We start from the raw sequence: 26,721 nt of genomic DNA, 5'->3' as shown, positions 1-26,721 counted from the left end.
CAAAATATATTGCTCCTAGTGCATGGCACTTTCATGGACAGGCAACTCAATAGGCCTAGGACGATGCTAAGAACTGTTAGCAGAGAAAAATACAGGCGATACAAACAATGAAATAACATTTTTAGTTTTCCATTTAGAACATTCCATGCATATTCATTGAGCGCATTAAAAGTTGTTATTACAGCACTGTTTCATTACAGACATGGGACTAATTACATTCTGCAGGTAACTCATTGAGAGGAACATGAGGAAGACAAAATTCCTTCAACACAAATACTAATAAAATCACTAATTTAAAATACAGGGAAACCTATAAAACTACTTATATATGGATAATCACTTTTTCTGTCTTTAATTTGTTGTAACAAATAGCTCTCAAACAGTTTCAGATGTCAATATTTTTTCCCCATGAGGGCTTTTTAAGCTCTTCATTTTGGCCAAGTTGCATAGTGATGCACTGTTTTACTCTAAGTATTTTAAATTGCTGCATTATCACCAACAATATCATTTTGCTTCTAAAAAGAATACTTTGTTCAAATAAGAGGAAGGAAGGGAACAGCTTTTATTAGGATGCTTGTTTTTCCTATACGCAAGGCTTCTTGGCAGACAAACTTAGAGGAGACCATATATATTACAATAAAACATTCCATCTGTTTTCCAGACTCTGCTGTCCTTTACTCTGGAACATGCATGATCTGACAAGCTACTTACTGAACCAGCTGTAAGGCTATCAAATGAGAGAGATAATAGAAACAATAATAAATTAGAAACCCGTTCATTATAGTCCAAGACAGAACAAATAGAAAGAAGAGAACTGCCTTTAAACAATCAAAGCAGCAATAATATTTTATTTATCTGAGAAAAATAAGACTACAGCCTGAAAATTGCAACAACCACGTTTTCCTGCTGAACAATCAAACTTAAAGACTCAGCTGCCAGTAGAGAGATCTGAAAATCCTTTTCTCCCAGCAATCATGGCCGTAGTTAGTTATACCGCATTTTTCCAGACAGATTTAGTGGCTCCAAAATCTAAAATGTAAATTTAGTTTTTTAAAATATTCACAAGCTTTCAACTCCTGTGTAGTCAATGTTCAAACTACAATAACGAAGAGGGTTAAGGAGTGAATTATTAAACAACTATACTTGTATACTTCTGCCACTTTAAACTCACATGTTAAACTTTTGCAATAAGAGAGTCACAGTTACTGATTTATAAATTTCCAAATTGTTAATACAATCCAAGAAAGCATCAGGCCTGAAGAATGACTTCTCCTGATTATCAGGCACTACCCCAGCTGCAGAACTTTGCTTTCCTAGTCCTAAGAGCCTTGCCCTCCCTATTTCTTAAAGCTGGAAACACTAAAAAACCAACCAATCAACCAACCCACCCACCCCGTTAGAAGAAACATCACACAAATAAAAGTGCTTTTCTAGGAACTGCTCAGAATTTACACTAAAGAACAAAGAGTTGACTCCAAAAACTCAGACAGGTTGAAAGTGGCCATAAGGCATTCTAATGTCATTTTAAGAGAAGGACTTCAACACCTAACTTTATGTTTGTACTAATAATTAGTACATTTCACCCATTCTATTCCCCCCCTCCTTTTCTGATTATTCTAGAAACCTGATTATCAATGGACCATTTTATCTCTCACAGACCACATTGGGAACAGCTCTTCTAAGCGTCAGGACACCAGCCCCAAAGTAATCCTGCTAGACTATCCTTGTCCCTGCCTTTAACTATAAAGTAGATTTCAGGCTTTAAGTTTCATGATGTAACTTAAAAAAAGGTAACAAACAAATGCTTTTGTAACACTAAACGCATACAGTAATATTTAGCTAACTGAAGAAATATATGACAAGTCATCCTTGTTTGCATAGCCTGTCTGCCACTTCTCCTGGAAAAGTTTTATTTTAGAATATAATTTACTTTGACAGAAGGCTATCCTCCTTCCCAGACATGTACTCCTCTTTTCTCTTAACTGACCCTTTTCCTCACAGAAGTAAAGTCCCTTCATCTGGAAAGGTGAAATATGTAGTGTCCCGACATTAAATGACTGAAAGTCACCCCCTTCCCCCCAACAGCCACTATATTCTCTCACATTAGGGAAAATTTGTCAAACATTTTAAATAACAAAAAAGCAAAAAACAGAATCTGGGCTCAATGCTCACATGACGTATTAGCTTGATACCAGTCTAAGATGAGTTTGAAAACAGACTTTAAAATTATGACTGGTTTTCGGGCACTATCAACAACTTATATTTTACTTAGTTTGATTTTTTTCCCCTAAAATTTTTGACTCGGCAATATTGATTACCCATATAATTCAATAAAATATCATATTCCAACATGTAGAAATAAATCTCTCTGAAAGGAGAGCTCACCCAACAAGTTTGAAAGAGGAGACCTGTTCAGGAAGGACAGGAAGGGCAGAAAAGGTGGGGGAGTTGCACTGTATGTAAGAGAGCAGTATGACTGCTCAGAGCTCAAGTATGAAACTGCAGAAAAACCTGAGTGTCTCTGGATTAAGTTTAGAAGTGTGAGCAACAAGGGTGATGTCGTGGTGGGAGTCTACTATAGACCACCAGACCAGGGGGATGAGGTGGAGGAGGCTTTCTTCCGGCAACTCGCAGAAGTTACTAGATCGCAGGCCCTGATTCTCATGGGAGACTTCAATCACCCTGATACCTGCTGGGAGAGCAATACAGCGGTGCACAGTCAATCCAGGAAGTTTTTGGGAAATGTAGGGGACAATTTCCTGGTGCAAGTGCTGGAGGAACCAACTAGGGGCAGAGCTCTTCTTGACCTGCTGCTCACAAACCGGGAAGAATTAGTAGGGGAAGCAAAAGTGGATGGAAACCTGGGAGGCAGTGACCATGAAATGGTCGAGTTCAGGATCCTAACACAAGGAAGAAAGGAGAGCAGCAGAATACAGACCCTGGACTTCAGAAAAGCAGACTTAGACTCCCTCAGGGAACTGAGGGGCAAGATCTCCTGGGAGAATAACATGAGGGGGAAAGGAGTCCAGGACAGCTGGCTGTATTTTAAAGAATCCTTATTGAAGTTACAGGGACAAACCATCCTGATGTGTAGAAAGAATAGTAAATATGGCAGGCGACCAGCTTGGCTGAACAGTGAAATCCTTGCTGCTCTTAAATACAAAAAAGAAGCTTACAAGAAGTGGAAGATTGGACAAATGACCAGGGATGAGTATAAAAATATTGCTCGGGTTTGCAGGAGTGAAATCAGGAAGGCCAAATCACACCTGGAGTTGCAGCTAGCAAGAGATGTTAAGAGTAACAAGAAGGGTTTCTTCAGGTATGTTAGCAACAAGAAGAAAGTCAAGGATAGTGTGGGCCCCTTACTGAATGAGGGAGGCAACCTAGTGACAGAGGATGTGGAAAAAGCTAATGTACTCAATGCTTTTTTTGCCTCTGTCTTCACGAACAAGGTCAGCTCCAAGACTACTGCACTGGGCGCACAGCATGGGGAGGAGGTGACCAGTCCTCTGTGGAGAAAGAAGTGGTTCGGGACTATTTAGAAAAGCTGGACGAACACAAGTCCATGGGGCCGGATGCGTTGCATCCGAGAGTGCTAAAGGAGTTGGCGGATGTGATTGCAGAACCATTGGCCATTATCTTTGAAAACTCATGGCGATCGGGGGAGGTCCCAGTTGACTGGACAAAGGCTAATGTAGTGCCCATCTTTAAAAAAGGGAAGAAGGAGGATCCTGGGAACTACAGGCCAGTCAGCCTCACCTCAGTCCCTGGAAAAATCATGGAGCAGGTCCTCAAGGAATCAATTCTGAAGCACTGAGAGGAGAGGAAAGTGATCAGGAACAGTCAGCATGGATTCACCAAGGGCAATCATGCCTGACTAATCTAATTGCCTTCTATGACGAGATAACTGGCTCTGTGGATGAAGGGAAAGCAGTGGACGTGTTGTTCCTTGACTTTAGCAAAGCTTTTGACACTGTCTCCCACAGTTTTCTTGCCAGCAAGTTAAAGTAGTATGGGCTGAATGAATGGACTTTAAGGTGGATAGAAAGTTAGCTAGATTGTCGGGCTCAATGGGTAGTGATCAAAGGCTCCATGTCTAGTTGGCAGCTGGTATCAAGTGGAGTGCCCATGGGGTCGGTCCTGGGGCCGGTTTTGTTCAATATCTTCATAAATGATCTGGAGGATGGTGTGGATTGCACCCTCAGCAAGTTTGCAGATGACACTAAACTGGGAGGAGTGGTAGATACGCTGAAGGGTAGGGATAGGATACAGAGGGACCTAGACAAATTGGAGGATTGGGCCAAAAGAAATCTGATGAAGTTCAACAAGGACAAGTGCAGAGTCCTGCACTTAGGATGGAAGAATCCAATGCACCGCTACAGACTAGGGACCGAATGGCTCGGCAGCAGTTCTGCAGAAAAGGACCTAGGGGTTACAGTGGACGAGAAGCTGGATATGAGTCAACAGTGTGCCCTTGTTGCCAAGAAGGCCAATGGCATTTTGGGATGTATAGGTAGGGGCACTGCCAGCAGATCGAGGGACATGATCGTTCCCCTCTATTCTATTGGTGAGGCCTCATCTGGAGTACTGTGTCCAGTTTTGGGCCCCACACAACAAGAAGGATGTGGAAAAATTGGAAAGAGTCCAGCGGAGGGCAACAAAAATGATTAGGGGACTGGGACACATGACTTATGAGGAGAGGCTGAGGGAACTGGGGATGTTTAGTCTTCAGAAGAGAAGAATGAGGGGGGATTGGATAGCTGCTTTCAACTACCTGAAAGGGGGGTTCCAAAGAGGATGGCTCTAGACTGTTCTCAGTGGTAGTAGAGGACAGAACAAGGAGTAATGGTCTCAAGTTGCAGTGGAGGAGATTTAGGTTGGATATTAGAAAAAACCTTTTCACTATGCGGGTGGTGAAACACTGGAATGCATTACCTAGGGAGGTGGTGCAATCTCCTTCCCTACAAGTTTTTAAGGTCAGGCTTGACAAAGCCCTGGCTGGGATGATTTAGTCGGGGATCGGTCTTGCTTTGAGCAGGGGGTTGGACTAGATGACCTCCTGAGGTCCCTTCCAACCCTGATATTCTATATGATTCTATGACCTGCAACTAAAGGGCAAGCCAAGCCAAACCACTAGCTAACAACATCAGAGAAATCACAGAATGAGTTTATATACAGTATGGTATAGATATATGAATAGATTTTAAAGCCTTATCATGGGCTTAACATGAATGAAAAGCTTCCTTTGAAATCTCTATACAGTAGACATTAAAAACTGAACATCTACCACCTGCAGTAGACAAAATTACCACAAATATTGTGGTATTTCCCATATCAAGTGCAGGGATTATATGCAAATATTTCAGTGTAGTAATCATTCATAGTTTAATTGCACCTATCATCTGAATAATATGTTAGTCGGTGTACTACATTGCTCAGACGAAAGGCAGAATATGGCAACCTTCCACACTTCTAGGTGGCTGGTCCAAGTATAAACCAGATTAGTAAAGTGGGACCAAAAGCTTCCACTGCTTCACTGCTGTTTGTTGCTCTCAGTCCAATTCCCAGTGCATGCTTGTCCACCTCACAAAAACCATGTCCATAATTTGAACCCTTTTTAGTCATCTCAGCAGAGGTGCCAAAGACTACATAGGGCACTGAGACTTGGGGAAAGCCTAGAGATAGTTGGGGATTGGTCCTGTTTTGAGCAGGGGGTTGGAATAGATGACCTCCTGAGGTCCCTTCCAACCCTGATATTCTATGATTCTGTGATACGTTACAAAATTAAATTGACCTAAATTATGTGGACACACAGCAACCACAGTAATTGAATCGGTTTTGCATGTCCACACTAGGCTCCTTGTTTCAGCAGTCCACGTCGTCACCAAGAGCTATTGCATTGACTTAACTGCCAGTGTGGGGCATTATGGGACAGTTTCTGAAAGACAGTTACAGTCAGTGTAAGCAACACAGCATCTATATTCACACTGCATCCACCTAACTACATCGACTGAAGCATCACACCTCTCGTGGAAATGGAGTTATTAAGTCAGTGTAATGGGCGAGTTATACTTGTGGGAGCAGTATTTTAGTGTAGACCAGTGGTCTCCAACCTTTTTACGCCCAAGATCACTTTTTGAATTTAAGGGCAACCCAGGATCTACCCCACACCTTCCCTGAGGCCCTGCCCCGCTCACTCCATTCTCCCCCACGGGGCTCCAGGCTGGGGCAGAGGGTTGGGGTGCAGGATGGGGTTTGGGGTGCTGGCTCTGGGAGGGGGCTCAGGGCAGGGGGTTGGGGTGCAGGAGGGGGTTCAGAGAGCAGGAGCGGTTATGGGGTGCTGGCTCCAGGAGGGGGCTCAGGGCTGGGGTGTGGCCTCTCGGCAGGCAGCACTTATGTGGGCAGCTCCTGGTTGGCGGTGCAGCAAAGTTAAGGCAGGCTTTCTGCCTGCCCCGGCCCTATGCCGCTCCCGGAAGGGGACAACTGTGGCCTCTGGGAAAGGGAGCGGGGGCACTGCCCCCTCTGCTCCTCTTGGCCACAGTTCCCCGTTCCTGGCCAATGGGAACTGCAGGGCTCCCATTAGTTTCCTTTTGGGTCTGCAGGAACTCTCAATGATAACTATTTTATATTTAAAACATTTAAAAATTCTTTCCAGCAGGTAAAGAACATTTCAAAGACATTTCCCCCCCCAACACACACACTTACCTATAAGGAGCTGAAGTAGAGATGCAGAAAGGAAGTGCCAACTCAGCATTAAATATAGATTCAGTAACACAACGTCTTTATGTTTAATTCAAAAGGTATCTGTTTCAACTAGATCGTACAATACTCCTAGCAAGTTGAAATCTCATCACAAAAGTCATCCTGTGTGCTATAATTTTTGGTACCAGCTGCTGGCATTTTTTACTTTTAAAAATATTAAACAAAAAATACTGATTTCCGAATTTCTTGCCTTTTTAAATTCCCCAAATTAACATTTGGCAATAAGAAAAATACATTAAGCTGATAATGCAAGGTAAAAAGAAAAAGTAGTTTTTAAACCACTGTGGTAAACCAAATGCCAGGAGCTAAAAATAACCATTAACAGTTCATGAAAGCATGTAGCAAATAATACGCAGCTGTATAACAACACATCTAAAATGAATAAGTACATCAAGACTCAACGTCACTTCCATTATATATTAAAATATCTAATTTGTATGTTTTTCTACATAAAATAAGTTTATTAAGAACTATGTGAAATTTAATTGAAAGCAAAAACATCTATCCAAAAATAATGGCAATAAACATATTTTAAAGAGCAGCAATGAGTCTCTCTTATAAAAATATAATCAATTTTAAATATCTGACTTGCAGTTTTATTGTCCCATTCATAAAATAATTAAAAAATAAAACACTCTGCTTCCCCTTTTCACTACCTTGTCCAACTAAAATTCAATTTCTCAAATGTAAAACCAGTTCAATATTTTAAAGCAAAACAGAAAAAAAAAAAGTAATCTTCTACATTACCGAAGGAAGAACAAATTATTTATTCAGTTTGCGAAGGAAGAACCTACACTAGTTTCTAAGTCACACTGATTGCTAATGTCTGCTGCCAGCAACTGGTCCTTGTCAGTCATTTGTAGTCACACTTCACTTCAACAGCATACTACAGTGGTATCTGCCATCTCATATTTTTGGAAGGATATATCATCTTCAAAATTGGTCTTTTGCAAGAATGTCACCTGCAGGATTAATCCAAATTTTATAATGTTTTTGCCTAAAAAGTACATTTTCTAAAAATGAATATGTCCACATATAAACTGACTACAGTGCTTCTTGGATCAATGATTGCTATGGTCCTCAGGAAGAAACAAATAAAAAGCAACCACAAAAAATCCCTCCGCTTAGAAAATCCATCCTGAAATATTTTGTATTTCAGAGATATTTTACATGTTCTATTTTTCATTCAGAATTCCCTGTACACTGTTATAAAAGCTTTAGAGTTTCTTTGGATGGAAACGATTTCTTTCCAACAGGAATAGAAAAACTACAGAACTCAGAAGCTGTGACTGTACAAAAGCAACATATCTGCTTGTTAATGTGGTGGATTAAGTATAGATATAAGGATGTTTGGGGAAGAAACGCCTATTTTCATATGGATTGGGTGTAAAATAAAAAGCAATGTTGTGGCATGGACATTTCAGATATATACTGGTTTGAATACAAGACGATTAATGATAGGAAGCCGTCCCTTCACTACACAAACAACACTCCCCTCTTTTCTACAGTGTGTTACTTAAACTTTCTTTCATTGAAATAGAGATAAGCAACTTTCAGTGAAATTGATATATGCAAGGCAGAGATCAGATGCTCAAATTTTCCTTTATTATTTATGATGCCAGAAAGACTTTGTAGTTTTTATTTAGAGGGGAACTGTTAATACAACAGTTTTAATGAAAATTAACCCAAATCGCTGCTTTCATTATCTGTTTTTATTTTTAAACTTTTCTCCTTAAAATGTTTGCAACACATTGCTACTACTGATAAGCCAAACAAGGAACTGATGAGAAACAAAAGAGAAACTGACTGGTCTATTTTAACTGTCCAATTCCATTATGAAAACAAAGAATGTCAGGTTTTACTAGTAGTGTTAGAACATTTATCTTTAAAAACATGCTATTTAAACTTTGCAATGTCCTTCCAAATCGTTCTGTCCCAGTCTTAATTTTTTTGTTGATATGTTCAAAATGACTAGAAGTGACTGAGCAAGAGCATGTTTTAAAGTGGCCCATCCAAACTACACCATTACCACTCCACTCTCACCTGCCGCATAAACCTGGATTCCGCAGCTTGGCTGCTCCAGTTGACCCAGAGCTGGTTGAGGCTGCCAGCATCCCTAACAGTAGAGGCTCGGTCCAGTTTTCTTGGTTCCTGTCCTTAGATGGGTTTCAGACCTGCAAAACTCCTAAATTTTGTAGAAGTAGGGCTGAAGAATGGATCTCCACTCCTGTAAAACTTAGGAGGACTGCAATAGACAGGTAACACACTTATAACCATGGGAAACACAGATTTTTTTACTTAATCATGGTTCACCTGCTCATGAAACATACCACGTAAGTGTAACCTATTAAATCAAACAGTAACCAAATATAAATTGAAAGCCTTCTATAAAAATAGAATATCTAAAACAGAGAAGATGCAATTGAAGTTTTAATCATTAAGACAATGGCAAAAGGCAGGCAAATCTTCCCTCACAGGCAAACAGAGGAAGTAAAAAAATTAATATCCCAAACTGCAGCAAAGATTACACACATAAAACAACCCTTTCAAGAGTCTGCTTCTAATTTTTGTAATACTCCTGCACACACTACACCATCAAAACATCTGTTAAATGTTTGTAATGTTAGCTGCAAAAACCTGGTATAATTTGATATCATTTCCCCCCCATTAAATTAATATTACAGACATTCAATGGATGTCTGAATGAAAAGTCTTCATGTGTATGGATCCAAGGAGAACTAAACCAAGAATTTCACTCCACTAATTTCTAAAGATCTGATCCTGCAAACACATACTACCTGGCTGCAAAAGGGACTATGCAGTATGTCCAATAGCAAATGTTTGCAGGATTGTGCCCTAAGGAATTTTATTATTTATTGTGTGTAAGGTGGACCAGTTTAGCTGAATTATTAGTGCTTTGGTAACTACAGGACAGCTACATCTGTTGGAAAACATGAATACATAATCAGAGGAAACAACAGCATAGTATAAAATAAATCAGCAGCTTTTACATCCATTGCACATCAAAAGTTTCCTCTATTTTGAGTGAGAGTGAGCATGAGAGAAGGTATTTGGAGGCAAATGCTTTGAACTAACTTTTTTAAACTGAGCTGATTTCAAATTGACAGGCTTCCTTTATGTGCAGTTTGGGCAGAGCATACGTAAATGTACAATAGGGAACATTCCCGCCTTGGCCACTGGAGATGGAAAGGATGGATGAATGCCACTTGAACTAGTAATATCTGTCAAAAAGAAAGCAACTTTTTTAAGGACAGTCAATACCTGTTGCATTTTTCATCTGAGAACCTCAAAATATTTGACAAAAGTAAGTTTAATATCACTATCCCCTTGCAAGAGGTCAGACAGCAGGCTAATATAAGATCAAGGGATAGATCAATTCTCCAGACTCCCAATTCAGTGCCATTTCCCCTGTCTATGTTGATTCCCATACTGTGTAAATTCTAGCAGCTATAAAACCATTTCAGGCAGAAGGTTTCAAACCTTTTTACAGTAAGCTGAGCAGGGACATAAATTTATGGCCTTCAGCTCCAGAGCAGTTGTTATTAAAAGGCACTATACTATGTTCAGCTATGTGCAAAGAAGTACATTCTTCCTGAACTAGCAATCCCCTGCTGACCAAGCCAATTGAGATTGCTGGAACGATCCACTCGCTTATCTTCTGAGTCTGAAATAAGATGCCACAACAAAGCTGTGCGTTAAACTGTAATGGAGAAACGCACTGGAATAGAAACTAAACCCAACAGCCAAGGGGTGCTTCTGAGAGAAGGGTCCTGAACTAAAAGACTAAGCAGTAAAACATCAATTCATGCTCAATGAAGATCATGTCAGGAAAGCTCCTGGAGAGAAGGAAATTGAAAGAAAAGCCTTCTGTAATAGGAAATTTAAGCCAAAAAAACTGTACCAAATATCCTCATGAAGTCTACAGGCTCAATAATTTTTTTTAAGATCATCAGTATGTTTTATGCATTGTCAGCACCTTTCACAACCTTCCCTCGTTCCCCCTCTCCCGCAAAATTCTCACCTAATTAGGATATGCAAAAACACACCAGAGAGTCACTTATGACATGGATCCAATTTTCTTTAACACAAAGACCAATAATTTCTAATTAGCTAGCTAGCCGAATAAGAAGAACTTTTATTTTCAAATGTACTTTTCCTATTTGTTTTTATTTAAATGGAAACAAACAGGTTATTATAGAAACATCAGTTTTGACTCCACAATTAAGGCTGCATGTAGACATCCAATATAAGTCCTATTTTCAACCTCCCTCTAAACTTTTGACTGCCGCAACTGATCAACTTGCAAACTGATATACTATAAAATGGGGTAGAAGAAAAATATTTCCACAGATTGAGAGTTTATCATTAAAAAAATTAAATGCTAGGTTATCAAGAATGACCTCTGTTTCAAAATTATTCTTGGACTCGCATGATTTATCAGCCCTCATGCTCTCAGAATAGAAAAAATTACATAAATCCAAATTTCACAAACATTTTTATACAATATACCATAGATGATTTTCTTTAGAAACTGTAAGCAACAAACTATTAAATATGTCTAAGATTTAATAAAAATTTATTGCACTGAAATATATCAACTATATCTACTTCAGGTCTCTGCCCCTCCCATCCGATTAATCTGTGCCTTGATCCTGCCCTGTTTTGGTGGTTATTTTATTTACGATTTTTAATATATTCAAAGTATTAACACTGGAATTTTTTAAGTGTTGTATTTCCCCAAGCCATTGTCTTTCACATAGGAAAACGATCAAAATGGTTTACAAAACCTGTAGTAAAACACTGGGAAAACCATAAGGTTTGAAAATAGCCTCGAACTACTAATCCTGCACTGGTTGCTGAAGCAATAATATTTAGAAAAAACAAGGAATTTGGTTTAATTTTTGTGCTGCTTAGTTATTGCATTTTATAAAGTAAAATAAAGCTTTAAAAAAGTCAATTTATCAGAGGCGTAGCGAGTGTTCAGACAGGTGCCTCTTGTTATAAGTCTAAATAAATACGCTTTTAACAGTTTAGGAATATTTGAATGATTATTCTGACAATCTATTTCAAAATATCTGGATCAGCTGCTTCCTATCAAGCAAAATAATACTTTATTACCTCCAATAAGTGCTTTCTCTGTTCTGTATATCAATCAGGTCACTATTTTGCATCATGCTGACAGGAAACATGGAGGCTACATTTTAAAGGGGAAACACCTGCTTGAAACATGCTGTAAATTTAGCAATTCAAAGTCCAATTCCATATTTTAGTTGATCACATATACAAAAAAGTACTTGGAAATTGACTATGAATATGGACAGATCACACCAAGAACATCTTTAAAGGAGCATAATTTCTTACTTGACATTCAGATTTCTCCTAGATCTCATATGCCAGCCCAGATGAACTAGCTAATTCCTACAACCAGAAGACAGAACAGGAATGGAAACGCGGGTGGAGGAGGGGAGAGATAAGAAAGGGCACTAAGCTTTTTGTCATGTCCTTCCCTGTAGTACACCGAGTCTGTGCTGTCTCGCTACTTCTTAGTAGATTTCCCGTGCAAATATGGTTTAGTTCCTCCAACTAGCAGATGGAGAACAAAAGAGGGAAAAAAAATCTGTTTATGTCCTTCCTTACACAGAAGGTGGGCTGCCTCACTACCTCCCAGGAAACTTCCTGAGCAATATAATACTCGTATCTCTGTTCAATACTTGAGCAAAATTATCACCAAAAACCAGCAAGGGAGGAGTGTCTTAGTAGGGAGCATGTATAAGCCAAACAAACTTAGAGGGATTACTCTTCTTCAGCTTCTTCTTATACCTGCCCCAAAGAGTGAAAGTGAACAACAGCATCCAACAGATCAAAAAGGGGATTGAAAACGACTAGTGAATGTTGTCTGAAGAACCCACTTTCTAAAATGGCATCTATTCTGCTATGACAGAAATGTGACTAATCTATATATGACATAAGTTTGGAGTGCAGATCAAGCCTATGTTGGTATAACTACAGCACTCAGGGGTATGGAAAATCCATACCCCCAAGCGACACAGTTACACCAACCTAACCCCATGTAGACAACACTATGTCATTTTCCCATTGACATAGCTACTGCCTCTCAGAGAGGTGGAGTACCTATGCCAATGGCATAGGCTGCTGTAGAGCTGTGTGTGCAGAGTCCTTAGGAAGTTTATGTTCTTATTGCCCATGGAGCAGAGGTTGCTCTTATAAGTAAGGCATGATGGTAGCAGAAAATTCATTATTCTTTGAAATGTAAGACTTTCTGATAGTCTTGCAGCCAGAACTCTGAGGGGCTGCAAGGCATTTAAAAAGCTGACAAACAGAACAAAGAATGATCAGACTTCCCTAAAACTCAAGAACAAAATTTTTAATGTTTGTTTCACACAGAGAGCCTACAGAGATTTCTCTTGCTTGTCAGATGTACAATAGGAAAAGGAAGACTTTTGGTCCTGAAGTTTTTTTGCCGAAGGATGGTTACCTTTAAATCTGCTATTGTGTGTCCACGGAGGTTGAAGAGTTCTCCTACAGGTTTTTGTATATTGCCATTCCTAATATCTGATTTGTGTCCATTTATCCTTTTACGCAAGGACTGTCCAGTTTGGCCGATGTACACAGCAAAGGTGTACTGCTGGCACATGACGGTTTATGTTACATTGGTGGGCGTGCAGGTGAATGAACCGGTCATGGTGTGGCTGATCTGGTTAGGTCCTGTGATGGTGCTGCTGGTGCAGATATGTGGGCAGAGTTGGCATCAAGGTTTGTTGCATGGATTGTTTCCTGAGTTACTACGGTGCGGCGTGTAGTTGCTGGTGAGAATATGCTTCAGGTTGGCGGGTTGTCTGTGGGCGAGGACTGGCCTGCCTCCCAAGGCCTGTGAAAGTGAGGGATCATTGTCCAGGATGGGTTGTAGATCACTGATGATGCGTTGGAGAGGTTTTAGCTGAGGACTGTATGTGATGGCCAGTGGAGTTCTGTTGGTTTCTGTTTTGGGCTTGTCTTGCAGCAGGAGACTTCTGGGTACACGTCTGGCTCTTTTGATCTGTTTCCTTATTTCCTTACTTCACAATAAAGGCTGTAGCACTCTCTTACTCTCTTGGCTGACAAGATGACAATCAAGAAATGCTCTTCAAAGTAAGAAACTTCTTGGACATCTGTCACAAAGTTCAAATTTCAAACTTTTTAAATTTTGGGTTGAAGTTTCCAAGAATCTGATATAAGATAGCATCTTCCCTGTATCTTATCAGAGGTTTTGAAAAACATCACTACCCTTCCACTGGTGCGTCAGCCCCTCCCCAACCCAGACAGATCTCTTTGATGTCTGAAAACAGTCTTAACCCTCAGAGAGTTGATAATTATGCCTCTTTTTCCAGATCAATTGTAAATATAGGAATTTTCAGATCACAGTGAACAACAGGATAGTGTCCAAAAAACTGCAACTAAAATTGGGGAAAAGGAGTGTTAGGGCGGAACAGGTTGGTTGGTTGGTTGCTTGCTTGCTTTATTTGCCCTCTTTAAATTTAGGATCTTTAGACTGAGATCAGAGTCTTATTAAGATTATTATATTCCACCTAATATATTTTTAAATATATTTAAATGTATTAGGAGTACATTTCTCCTAGAGCAGCCCAGTGGTTCTACTGTCATTTTTTATATTTAATGATGCTCTCAAAAATTATTCAGGCACCCTGTAATTTTATTTAGCATTCTTTGGCAAATAATAAAAACCTCTGTAAGACTATGAGGAAATTTCCCGCTTTCTTTCCCTGCATGGCCACAGGTGTAAAAATCCAAACAGCCAGTTTAACACTTCCTTCTTTTATTAGGAAACTCATAATTTGACATCTATGTTTAGCTCTGTTTATGTATAGTAATTTCCCCTGCATACACACATATATATATATATGTATGTATTTGCATAAAATTGGAGAGATGCTTAATAGTGAAATAAACATTCTAAAAAGTAAATATGGGAGTCATTTTAAAGACTTCATAGTCTTAACAGCAAAAATGTTCAGATAAAACCTTTATTTTAATTTTGTATCTAGACAACTCTTTTGGTTAAAATAATTTCTATACAATCTACAAGATAGAGCATTCTTGGCAACAGAAAGTATTTATCAAGGCTAACAATTCTATGGTGTATTCTGCAGTTTTTAAACTATCAGCCAATAGCACAACAAATTTCTAATATTCATCTCAGAAGTGATCAGATAACATTTACCCTCATCTTATTACAAAGTACAAAGCAGCAAATGAAAGACAAATATTTTAGATGGAGAAAATGTTTCTTTACCTCCTATTTAAAGGAGGAAATTGGGGGAACAGACTCCCATGTTAGTGCAAAACTCTTCTTCACTAAAAAACTCAGGGGCAAGTGCATTAGTAAAACCATGACTCAGTATATTAGACTGGGACACAGATGAACATCTCTCTGAGAGATGGAGAAAATGTTTTTCTGCATGCATATTTCTTTTAAAAGCCAATTCCCAATACAGATCCTTATCCCTGTCCTTTTACCCGCAGACAAACAGTAGAGGAGTAAATTTCTTTTTTAAAAAACCTCTATTTCCAATAATGTTACTGGAGAAAGCAACAAACACATTCTGGTTTCCTCTGAAGAAACCAGCTGTCATTTTTATGGCACTTGAATTCTTAGCATGATTTAAGTCAGGAGATGTTACTTGTCCTCATTTAGAGACACTGCAAGAAGTCCAGACAACCTTTGGGAAGCACACCATCAGATTAATGCAGTTTTACTCAATTTACTAATGTTTTCTTCAGTTAATCACTGTGACTAGTTTGTTATATTCTGCATGGATAGGAAATCAAATATAGGGCTTTCTGACCCTTTTGACTGCGAAAGCCAAGGATGGCCAATCTCCCTCTTGTGGAGTTTGATCACGGGTTTGGAAGGTGGTATCTGTGGTCATCTGACAGTAGAACCACTGGGCTGCTCTAGGAGAAATGTACTCCTACTACATTTAATGACTAGTTCAGATGCCCTTTACACCAATGATAATCAAGATAAGTTCCAGCCTGGGTTCTGTCCTTGCTCTGGAGTGATGACTGCTCATCAGGATGATGAACAATATACAACTCTTGTAAGACTTTATATATCTTGCCTCTTCAAACCTGCAAGTTCATTAGTGGCCCTGAAGGAATACTGGCAGATGGACAGGCCAGAACGACCTTTTCCATATCACTGAGAAAATTGAAGTCCTGAACACCCATGTCCACCTACATTATGAGGAGGCTCCCTCTTATGTAATGTCCCTATTTTAAGGTTTCAGCAGTGCTCTTTCAATTGCAAACCCCATGGGCCAAACATGGTACCAGGTTTTGATGTCTCTCTCTTCTCCCTCCCCCATTACACAATTTGTACAGGACACACCTTTATTGATTCTTTGACTACTTCATAACACAAGATGTTATGCGATTGCCGCCACATCTCAGGTCAGCAAAAAATTATGCTTTGCTGTCATGAGCCCTAGGGTACAGAACTTTCTTCCTTTTGTCATTGATCTCAATAAATTTCTCCCCACTTTTAAAAAGCATCTTATGTTTCTACAAGTCTTTTTGGTGTGACAATATGTGGAGTCAATCACATTATCATCTCTCCAAAACTGTCCCTCTACTATATCCCTCTTTCTTATTTATTTGAATTTTAAGGTGGTGGTTTTAATCAGATTATTATATTTTAAAATGTTATGTTGCACAGTATTCAGAGTACCTCATTTGGGATGATACTTTATAAATAAAATTTGTATTATTGCAGTTTTAGAAAGTTTTCCTCCAAGAATTCAATATGAAAGGGAGAACAAGGATCCTCAACTACATGATTTGGAAAATCTGATCTCACAACCAGGGTGCTGGAAAAATAGAAAGTGAACTCATTTAGAAGCAACATCTTTGCTAATTTTATGGAAGTGAGAATGAATAAAAGAAATTACATGTATAGCCAAACAGGTGCTAATGACACATAATCAGTTAGATAATTCTGTAGCTCTGACCAAATAGATGACAATACCAGGATTGAATTGTATTTGTATAATCCTTTCATTGAGACAGCATCTACTTTGTATAATGCTTTGCAGAAACTGAGTGACACATGAAAACAATTTAAACTGTTAGGCATGAAAAAGTTTACCATTGTAGAACAACATGTTGGCTAAAATTCAGTTTTTATGGAGGTGTAATGTATTAATAAATAATAGTGTTCACTAATAATGTGTTACGTGAGAAGTCAGTTTGTTGCCGTTTTCCCTCCTCACTATTTCCCAAGTTAGCCTGTTCTGTTATTTAACACTTCCTTTTAGTCTTAGGGCATGGCTACATTTGAAACTTCAAAGCATTGCCGCGGGAGCGCTCCCGCGGCAGCACTTTGAAGTGCAAGTGTGGTTGCACGCCAACGCTGGGAGAGAGCTCTCCCAGCGCTCCTGGTACTCCACCTCTACGAGGGGATTAGCTTAGAGCGCTGGGGCACTGTTTACACTGGTGCTTTACAGCTCTGTAACTTGCTGGGCTCAGGGGGGTGTTTTTTCACACCCCTGAGTGAGACAGTTGCAGTGCTGTAAAATGCCAGTGTAGCCATAGCCTTAGTGCAAACCATGGCTTGTCAGGGAAGATATGTAAGCAAGTGTAAGCCACTATGGTAGGGCCCTGTAGCTTTTATCCTTCTTTTCTACATCTTTGGAATTGCAGAATTGAATGGGGTTAACAATTTAGAAGAGCTGGTTGTGTGCACCTGAGATATCCAACTACTTCCAAAGACTGAAATTAACAGTCCATACATAGCCCCATTTAAAATGCTTAAAACAGTTTTTGAAAAGCTGCTGTACAAGAAACTGACTAGCCAGAGGACTAAACATATTTACCAGATATATACGTTTGTGTGCGCAATGCCCTGCCGAGAAGCTCAGCCCTGCCCCACTACTATTTACAAATTGCAATAAGGAGAAGAATGTTAGGATCCATACATTGGAGGCTGTGTCAAGACTCTGCTTGGTGCTCCATCTTTTATATTGGCCTCTGGTTGGATAGTTTCTGATAAATTTAAAATTCCCTTCTTCCTAGCCCCTCTTGCTGGAAGAAAGATATATTTCAATTTCTCCCTCATCCTTAAGAATCTCCTGGTTAGTGCTGGGATGAGATGACATGGTTGTAGTCATAGATTCACAGACTTTAAACCCAGAAGAGACCATTAAATTGTCTACTCGGTCATACTGTATATCACAGGACATACAATTTCACCCAGTTACCCCAGCACCAAAACCAACAATTTATGTCTGACTAAAGCATAACTTCTAGAAAGGCATACAGTCTTGATTTGAAGACCTCAAAAGATGGAGAATCCACCACCTCCTTTCGTAGTTTGTTCAAGTGGTTAACCACCCTCCATTAAAAATGTGTGCCTTATTTCTAAAATTTAAATATATACAGTTTTAGCTTCCAGCCATTGGTTCTAGTTATGCTTTTCTCTGCTACCTTAAAGAACACTTTTGTACTTGGTATTTTCTGCCCAGGAAGGCATTTCTGCACTGTAATCAAGTCACCCCTTATATGTTTTCATATACTAAACAGATTGAGCTCTTTAAATCTCTCACTGTAAGGAATTTTCTCCAGCCATTGAAGTATTTCAGAATCAGTCTAACCCAGGGGTTCTCAAACTGCGGGTCGGAACCCCGCAGGGAATCATGAGGTTATTACATGGGGGGTGGCAAGCTGCCAGCCTCCACCCCAAACCCTGATTTGCCTTCAGCATTTATTATGGTGTTAAATACACCTCTACCCCGATATAACACAAATTCGGATATAACGCGGTAAAGCAGAGCTCCAGGGGGGCCGGGCTGCGTGCTCCAGTGGATCAAAGCAAGTTCGATATAACGTGGTTTCACCTATAATGAGGAAAGATTTTTTGGCTCCCGAGGACAGTGTTATATCGGGGTAGAGGTGTATATAAAAAAGTGTTTTTAATTTATAAGGGGGGGGGGTCACACTCAGAGGCTTGATATGTGAAAGGGGTCACCAGTAAAAAGTTTGAGAACAACTGGTCTAACCAATGCTGTAGATCTACTCCTCCTCACTACCTCCTTGTTTACATATCTAAGGAGCATACTAGTCCTTGTCGCCACAGCAATGTACTGGGAGCTCACATTCAGTTTCTTGTCCACTGTGACCCCTATATCCTGTTCAAAGTTGCTGCTTTCCAGGATACCAATCTTTCTCTTTCTGTCTTTGTCTCTGCTGACTTCCAGTCCCCTGCTTTAAACATCCTTCCTCTCCAGACAAAGTTAATGGTTAACCTGTTCCTTCCTGAATTTTGCCTTGTAACCTCTCCCATTTCTCATTAACTGCTACCACACTTAACCTCCTGTTGCTATTATTCCTTTAAGTGAAGACTGAAGCAAAATAAGGGCTTGCTACACTGCTGTAGGCTTAGTGAAGATGTTACCCACACTGATGGGACAGCTTCTCCCATTGGCATATGTACTCCACCTCCCTACGAGGCAGTAGCTATGTTGACAAGAGAAGCCCTCCCATTAACATAGAGCTGTCTACACTGGGAGCTCAGTCGGTATAACTGTGTCACTCAGAGGTGTGGATTTTCCATACCCCTGAACAACGTAGCTATACCAATGTAAGTCTGCAGGATTTCAGTCCTCTGCTTTCTTTCCCGATGAAATATGAAAGCTACACTTCTCCTTTGCCATTTTCTTGCTTTTAATATACTTTAAAAACTTTTTTCTTGTTCTCTTTTACATCTTCTGCTTACAGTACCTCATTTTACATCTTACTCCCATTTCATGCTTCAATTCAGTAATTACAAAATTAACAATTTTCATTAACATATCTTGCTCTTTTGGAGCTGGTAACCTTCCTCCTACTCAAAAGTTAGTTTGAGTTTTTAAAAATCCTGTGGTAATCCTGGACATACATGAAAAAGACATTCTGCTGTTTAAAGTTCAACAAGTATTTTATTTGAAGCATTACAACCTAAATCATTTCCACATGGCTCTGGCAGAAAGACGACACTTTAGTCCATCACCTACTTTTTCCGTTTGAATTCCAGATCAAGGCTGCAACTGGCTCATTATCAACAGCAGACTAACATAATGCAGTGCTAATCCCTGGCAATAAAAATTTGTCGGTAATGTAAGATACAGAAAAGACCACTTTAAAGATTGTCTGGACATTGCTGGCAAAGCAAAATGGAAAGTAGTAACACTTCTGGTAAACTGAAAAGTCCATAAAATAGAGAAAACATACACAGGTGCACTGGAAGAAAATCCAATAAAGACATTCTTTTGAAACAAATGAGATGACTAAAACATTAACTGTATCAATATCCCATTGGCCAGAGATGGCAATATATAATTAAACCATAAACAATAATCAGAACATATACGACAACTACTAGCTCAAGACATTCGAAGCAACGCCATGGCAAGAAATCCAGAATCCCTTACTATTCACAGATGACGGGAATGGGAAGGGTAATGAGATTTCCACCTGAGGGGCCATCCTTCATTACACTCTTTGTCTAGTGGGTCTCTGATAAACCTAAAGCTCCATCTTCCTCCCTGTCCCCCCACAACTGTTGTGTCTTTTCTCTATTCCCAGAGCCTCCTGGCTACTGAAATAGGTACAGGTCTTCATGCTTCTTTCCCCCCAGGTACTCCCCACTGCTGTGAAGAGATGGGATTCCAATACTATAGCCCTTCCCCTCTACTCATGGCTGCTGTGAGGAGTGAACAATCTCCGTTCCTCACTCCCATTCCATTTTCTGCATCCTCATCCCCTGTAATTCAGCATCTGGCTCTGCTCCTCAGAGCAACCTCAAAGTGCAGTAGCCCAACATGAAACTGACAAGATTCTTGACCTTTTCCATTACACTAACAGCAAAGAAACTGGTGACTCTCTCATTAATTTCACTCCATTAATGACTGGCAGATCCGTCTGCAGATTAGGGAGAAAACAATGCATCAACAAATATAATGAACAGAAGCTTCATTTTTAGAAGTTTAAATTATGTAGAAATTGATGAATTAGGCTTCCTTGTATTCCCGAGAAAACACCACACATACTACTGGTGAACAGATACTTTGAGCTAGGACTACAATGTATAACATAAGATTATGGTCACACATTTCAACTCTAATTGCATTGACCTGTCTTATTCATGTTGCTGATGCTTATTCACGTTTCTCATTTCTTTTCATGTTCTGGGGATACTGGGTGGTTGAGTCAGAAGCATTCAGAAGGAAAATGTTCTTACACCCCGTCATCCCTCCTTCCAAGCTTGGTTGATGTACTGTAGCCCAGCAACTTCCACTTCTGCTCCCAATTTCCTGCAAGACGTTGGTTGCTGGACATTCTCATCTCTTCAAGACAATCTATAAATAGTAACCTTGTGCTCAAACCAAGTAAGAACTATTGCCATTTTCTTTAAGGTACATCATTTCAACGTACATATATTTATTCAATGGCAAAGACAGAAGAGCATTATAAACTATAAATTTCCTAGAATCAAAACAACTTTTTCAGCTTACCAAAACCAGATTATCTGTGTTCTAGGTGTGGGGTTTAACCTAATCCCTTGCAATTTATGCATTGAGCAGTAATCAAGGCCCCAGCAGAAAGATTCATGAAGAACTGACCCTCCTAGCACTCTCACTCTTCCTCCTCCATCTCAGTTCAATCTGTTAAAATCAGTACAGTATCCTTATTTTATTTACTTTGGGTTTGTTTTATGTCTTAACATCCCCTACAGTTACATGTATCTGAAGGATAGTGCCAAAGAGCAAACAGCATTTTTTGGCCAAGAAAATTTCTCATATATATTACAGAACAATGGAAAAACTAAATCCAGCCAATAAAAGATTGCAAGGTCAAGAGACTTGCAATTTTCAGCTCTGGTCCTAAGCTACATTTTGTGGATTTTATACCTTCCTGATGCATGAAGAGGCCCTATATTTGACAAAAAGATATGGAAACAACCATTAATGTAGATATGCTTTTTTTAAAAAAAAATCTGAAGGCCACACATTTTCATTATAATTAGGCTTAGCTGAATTTATTTTGTATTATCTGTTGAAATTAATCAATGTTTATTTTAAGCACTTTTTAGATTTTTATAATATAAATTTTAATAGCAGGAAATTATGGGGGGGGCACACAATTATTTAATGATGGAAGACATTGAGGTTCAAAAAATTAAAACTTTATAAACGGTTAAAACAAACTGTCAATGTCATGTCAAAATATACAAAATAAATCGCCATAAATCAACAAAGGGAATCATTGGAGTATGCTCTAAAGAGACATTTTCTGAAAATTGTAACCAGAGTTATATACGCAGAGACTGTTTATGAGTTGCTGAGAAAATAAATTATTACATGCAAGACACATCAAAGAAAAAAGGATAAAAGCCAGGATTGGAAATGGGGACAGGAAGGCAGATTAGATGAGCCTGCATACTTACAGAGAGAGGAACACATTTCTAAAAAATTACAGAATGCTTAAATAAATTAGAATTCTTATTATCCAAAAATTGCGAACAGCAGGGTTTCACTGATTTTATGAAGAAAATGAAAGAAAAATGAGACCCTCTTGCACCACTAGTTGCTCAAACTCTTTAGGATGTCAACATCAGTAAAATTACCAGTTTTGAGAATCAGCATAAAGTGTGGTATTTACATGGTAAGATGTTTTTGAAATAAGACTTCATGCTCTTCAAAAATATTTAAAAAATAAAACAAGGATATCTAACATTAAGGACGTGACCAGAGAAATTCTAGGAATGCACTGCAGCTTACATTATGTGGCATCAACCACATTGAATATTAAAATTTACTTTACAGCAAAATTTGGCAAAGGCATACCACTAACTAACTAGGATGCCACAAAAGCTTCCAATATACTGGGATCTCCTTTACTCAAGTTCACATGGAATTTTAAGATAGCCTGAATTGATCTGTCGCATTTAGCAAGAGCCTGGTAAGCTTCAGGAGGGGGTTGGTTTTCTCTTTATAATGTCAGGCAATTAACTTAGGGCAGGTCTACACTTAAAAAGCTGCACCAATGCAGCTGCGCCATTCTAGCGCTTCAGTGAAGATGCTACTACACTGATAGGAGAGCTTCTCCTGTCACTGCAGTAAATCCACCTGCACGAGATGCGGTATCTATGTCAACAGGAGAAGCTCTACATTGGTGTTAGGTTGGTATAACTACATCACTCAGGTATGAAACTGATGTAAGTTTGTAGCTGTAGTGGCTCCAATCTCTGTCAGGTAAAATACATAGCAGTAACAACAACTTAACTAAATGGATTTAAGAACTCATACAACTATTATGGAGAACATCGGCTAACTTGCAAAAATGGACAGACACTTGGATTGTTTAGCCCTTTTCCATCCTACAGACTTCTCATCTAATAAAAGGTCTCAAATCATAGACTATCACTGTTGAGTCAGATGTTAAAATTATAGCTATAATCATGTCAAATTACCTCAGTTAAGGCTCCTATTTTTCCAAGTTTAATTGTTTTCTTGTCCATTTTATGCCCAAATTTATTTCCAACTTACAAATTTTATGATCTGTAACACTGAATCTTGAAATAAAGAATATAAGCAACTACAAAAAAGTCAGAAAAGACTACAATATTTCCAGCTGCTTCTCTTGCTATTTTCATATATGCCAGACATCTTTATTTTCCTTCTTGAAAAAGCATAATATTTCATTTCTAATCTGTCCCTCTAAATTTATCTCCTGGTCTCAGCATTAGGAGTGAAAAGTTGTGTTCCCATTTTATCCCGAATATTTTTTAAAATAGCTTTTACAGAAGGTACTAAAATGTATAATAGGGAATAAGCCAAGGCCAAAGGTCTTTTCCATGTCTACCATCTTTAATTTTATGAAATATTTGCTAGTATGTCATTTCCTATCATAGGAACATTTATCCTATATCACCACATATCCATGTCTGATGCGCAAGACAATTCAAGACCCACAGGGCCCTATTATTCTCTCAAAAGAAACAAAATAACTCCCAATGAAGTAAAGGTAGTAAGAGAAAAAGGAAACAACTATGCCTCAGTTGATTGGCTCTAAGATTTTCATTACTAATTTTCTGAATTACATCTGTTAAAATTAAACATGCAGCTCCACTCACTGTTTCAGAACTGGAACATTTTATGCTACCAGCCCCTTCACTGGAGTTAGCAAAATATTAAGTGGAATATTGTATAACAAATACAAAAGTGTATTTTAAAATCACTTTAAAAAGGCTGCATAACCTTATTACATTTCAGTTTAAAATACCCTCCCTCCAAGTTCTGAAAGGAAATCTTGTCATTACCCACAACCAGTGAAGCATATGACATCTTCAAGTCCTGTATTTCTATATGGAATTAAAGTAATGGGAAGTACTGATACCTCTGGTGGGGATGGATGGAATAGCTACCATAGATATGAAAAATAATCATGTACTGAATTAAGATTAGACAGGTCTCTGGAGACACTGGACATAACAGCTGAAGAAAGATTAGCCACATCATGCTTTACAGACTAATGGCTGGCTAATTATACATAAATTGCATTACCTATGAACCAAGGGGCTTGTCTGCACTACCGCACGGGGTCGATCTAAGATACGCAACTTCAGCTTCGTGAATAGCATGGCTGAAGTCGACATACTTAGATCTACTTACCGCGGTGTCTTCACTGCAGTAAATCGACAGCTGACGCTCTCCTGTTGACTCCGCTTGCACGTCTCGTTCTGGTGGAGAACAGGAGTTGACAGGAGAGCACTCAGAGGTCGATTTATCACGTCTATACTAGACATGATAAATTGACCCCTGCTGGATCGATCGCTGCCCGCTGATCCTGCAGATAGCGTAGACAAACGCTTTGATTCCTAATGGAGGCTCTGGTAATTCTTTCTTCATAATTTCCAACCTCCTCAAAGCATAATGAAAATTCTGTGGACTGAACTGTGCTAAAATGACAAGATTAGAAGTGAGAGTAAAGAGCAATAAAACAGGAAATCTGATTATTGGCCATGACCAGTGTCATGTTTACAACTTGCAAGACAGTGAAATTAAATTCTTACAAGGTCATGTTGGAGGGAGAGGGAAAGGTGATCTTGGCAGGCCACAACAAGGCAGTTGTCATTCTCTCTTACTGAATATTATAAAACAGGTAGTTTGCCTATATCAGACAATTAGTAACTTCCCTAACTGGAACATTTTTTATAAAACTTTCCCATGGTTCTTAAAGCTCTCCAAACTTAAGAAGCAGGGTATAACTGCCAATTAAGGATAATATAATTGTATACTTATGCCCTGTCTTATATCCACATATATATTAAACCATGTTAAACCAAATGCAACTATCCTTTCAATTAAGGATGGCAGCCAGCAGGTGGAGAACGTCAAGAGTGCATAACAAAGGCAAGATGATATTTCTGACCAAAGGCGCTGGGGATTATTCAAAGTTTTATTAAAAACATTCATGACATCTGTCTATTCATGAAGGGCAGAGAGAAATTGTTTTTTATGATCTCCAATAAAAGAGCCACACACAGTAAACTGAAAAGGAGTACTTGTGGCACCTTAGAGACTAACAAATTTATTTGAGCATAAGCTTTCATGAGCTACAGCTCACTTCATCGGATGCATGCAGTGGAAAATACAGTGGGGAGATTTATATACACAGAGAACATGAAACAATGGGTGTTACCATACACACTGTAACAAGAGTGATCAGGTAAGGTGAGGTATTACCACCAGGAAAGCGGGGGTGGGGGGAAACCTTTTGTAGTAAGGTGCCACAAGTACTCCTTTTCTTTTTGCGGATACAGACTAACACGGCTGCTACTCTGACACAGTAAACTGCATGGGATGTGGAATGAATCCCAACAACACTACTGCAAAATAAGTATTTTAGGAATAGGAAAAACGAGGCATAGATATATTAATTGACTTGCCTAAAGGATGCCAGTGACAGAGCTGGGAACAGAACCTTAACATCTGACTCCCAGTAAATCATATTCCCATACCACTTACATAACCCACAATATACGCTAAGATTTAAAATGTATATATGTATTGATACATTTTAAATCTTTTCAAATGTCTCTTCTGAGGGTGGGGTGAAGGAGCTGTGATATTACTTCATTCATTCATTCATATTTGTACTATATTAAGCAAAACAGTTCAAGTGTATAAAAACATAGTTGTAGTCAGAAAAGTTTGTACACAAAATGATGCCTTTGCAGTCAACAGATCTGTTCTGTGTCTGCATTCTAAATGACATTCAAGGCCCCATGTATTTTGTGTCTATGGTAGATACTCATCCATCCTTCAGCACACATTGTCTTCCAGAATTTAAGCTTTCATTTACAAAATAATGCCTCTAATACAAAAAGAACCTTAAAACTAGAACCCAAATATTAATCAAAATAGTATTGACTTCCTGAGCCTGCAGACAGTCTGAAAGGGTAACTCAGAGGAGCATTATCTGTCATTTGGTGGATTGTTAGCCCTGAAACGTGAAGTTTAACAACATAAACGTGAGCGTTTAACTATTTCACTACTCATCGTTTAACCTTAAACATATACCTAAGGTGTTTATCTCTATAGTTCCCACACGTGGCCCCACACAGCCCCAGCTGCTTAAAACGTCCAAGCCTACAGCTTCCCCAGATAACTCCAATTATGCCGGCTGGTACAAAGACATGCGGGTCACTGAATAGCTTGAAACACCACAGTAACACGGGGGCTGCCCTAACGGCGACCGACTGTCACACTCCATCTGGAGCCTGTGGTCTGATGAAAGGGAAGCTGCTGTGGCGCCTGCACGGCAGCACCCAGATCCCTGCAGCAGGAGGCAGGACAGAGTAGGCGCCGCCTGCCCCGCGAG

At 39.2% G+C, this 26,721-nt stretch overlaps 1 protein-coding gene across 2 annotated transcripts in view; it reads right to left on the bottom strand.

The window, feature by feature from the left end:
• The window catches only part of AIMP1 (aminoacyl tRNA synthetase complex interacting multifunctional protein 1), a 62,862-nt gene that overhangs the window by 35,471 nt on the left and 670 nt on the right, over nt 1–26,721 (bottom strand). The gene's annotated exons all lie outside the window — the stretch shown is intronic.

The sequence above is a fragment of the Natator depressus genome, chromosome 4 (genome assembly GCF_965152275.1).
Source record: "Natator depressus isolate rNatDep1 chromosome 4, rNatDep2.hap1, whole genome shotgun sequence".
Lineage (NCBI taxonomy): Eukaryota > Metazoa > Chordata > Testudines > Cheloniidae > Natator > Natator depressus.
Note: the sequence above shows the minus strand (reverse complement) of the source record. Positions and strands in the feature narration are given on the sequence as shown.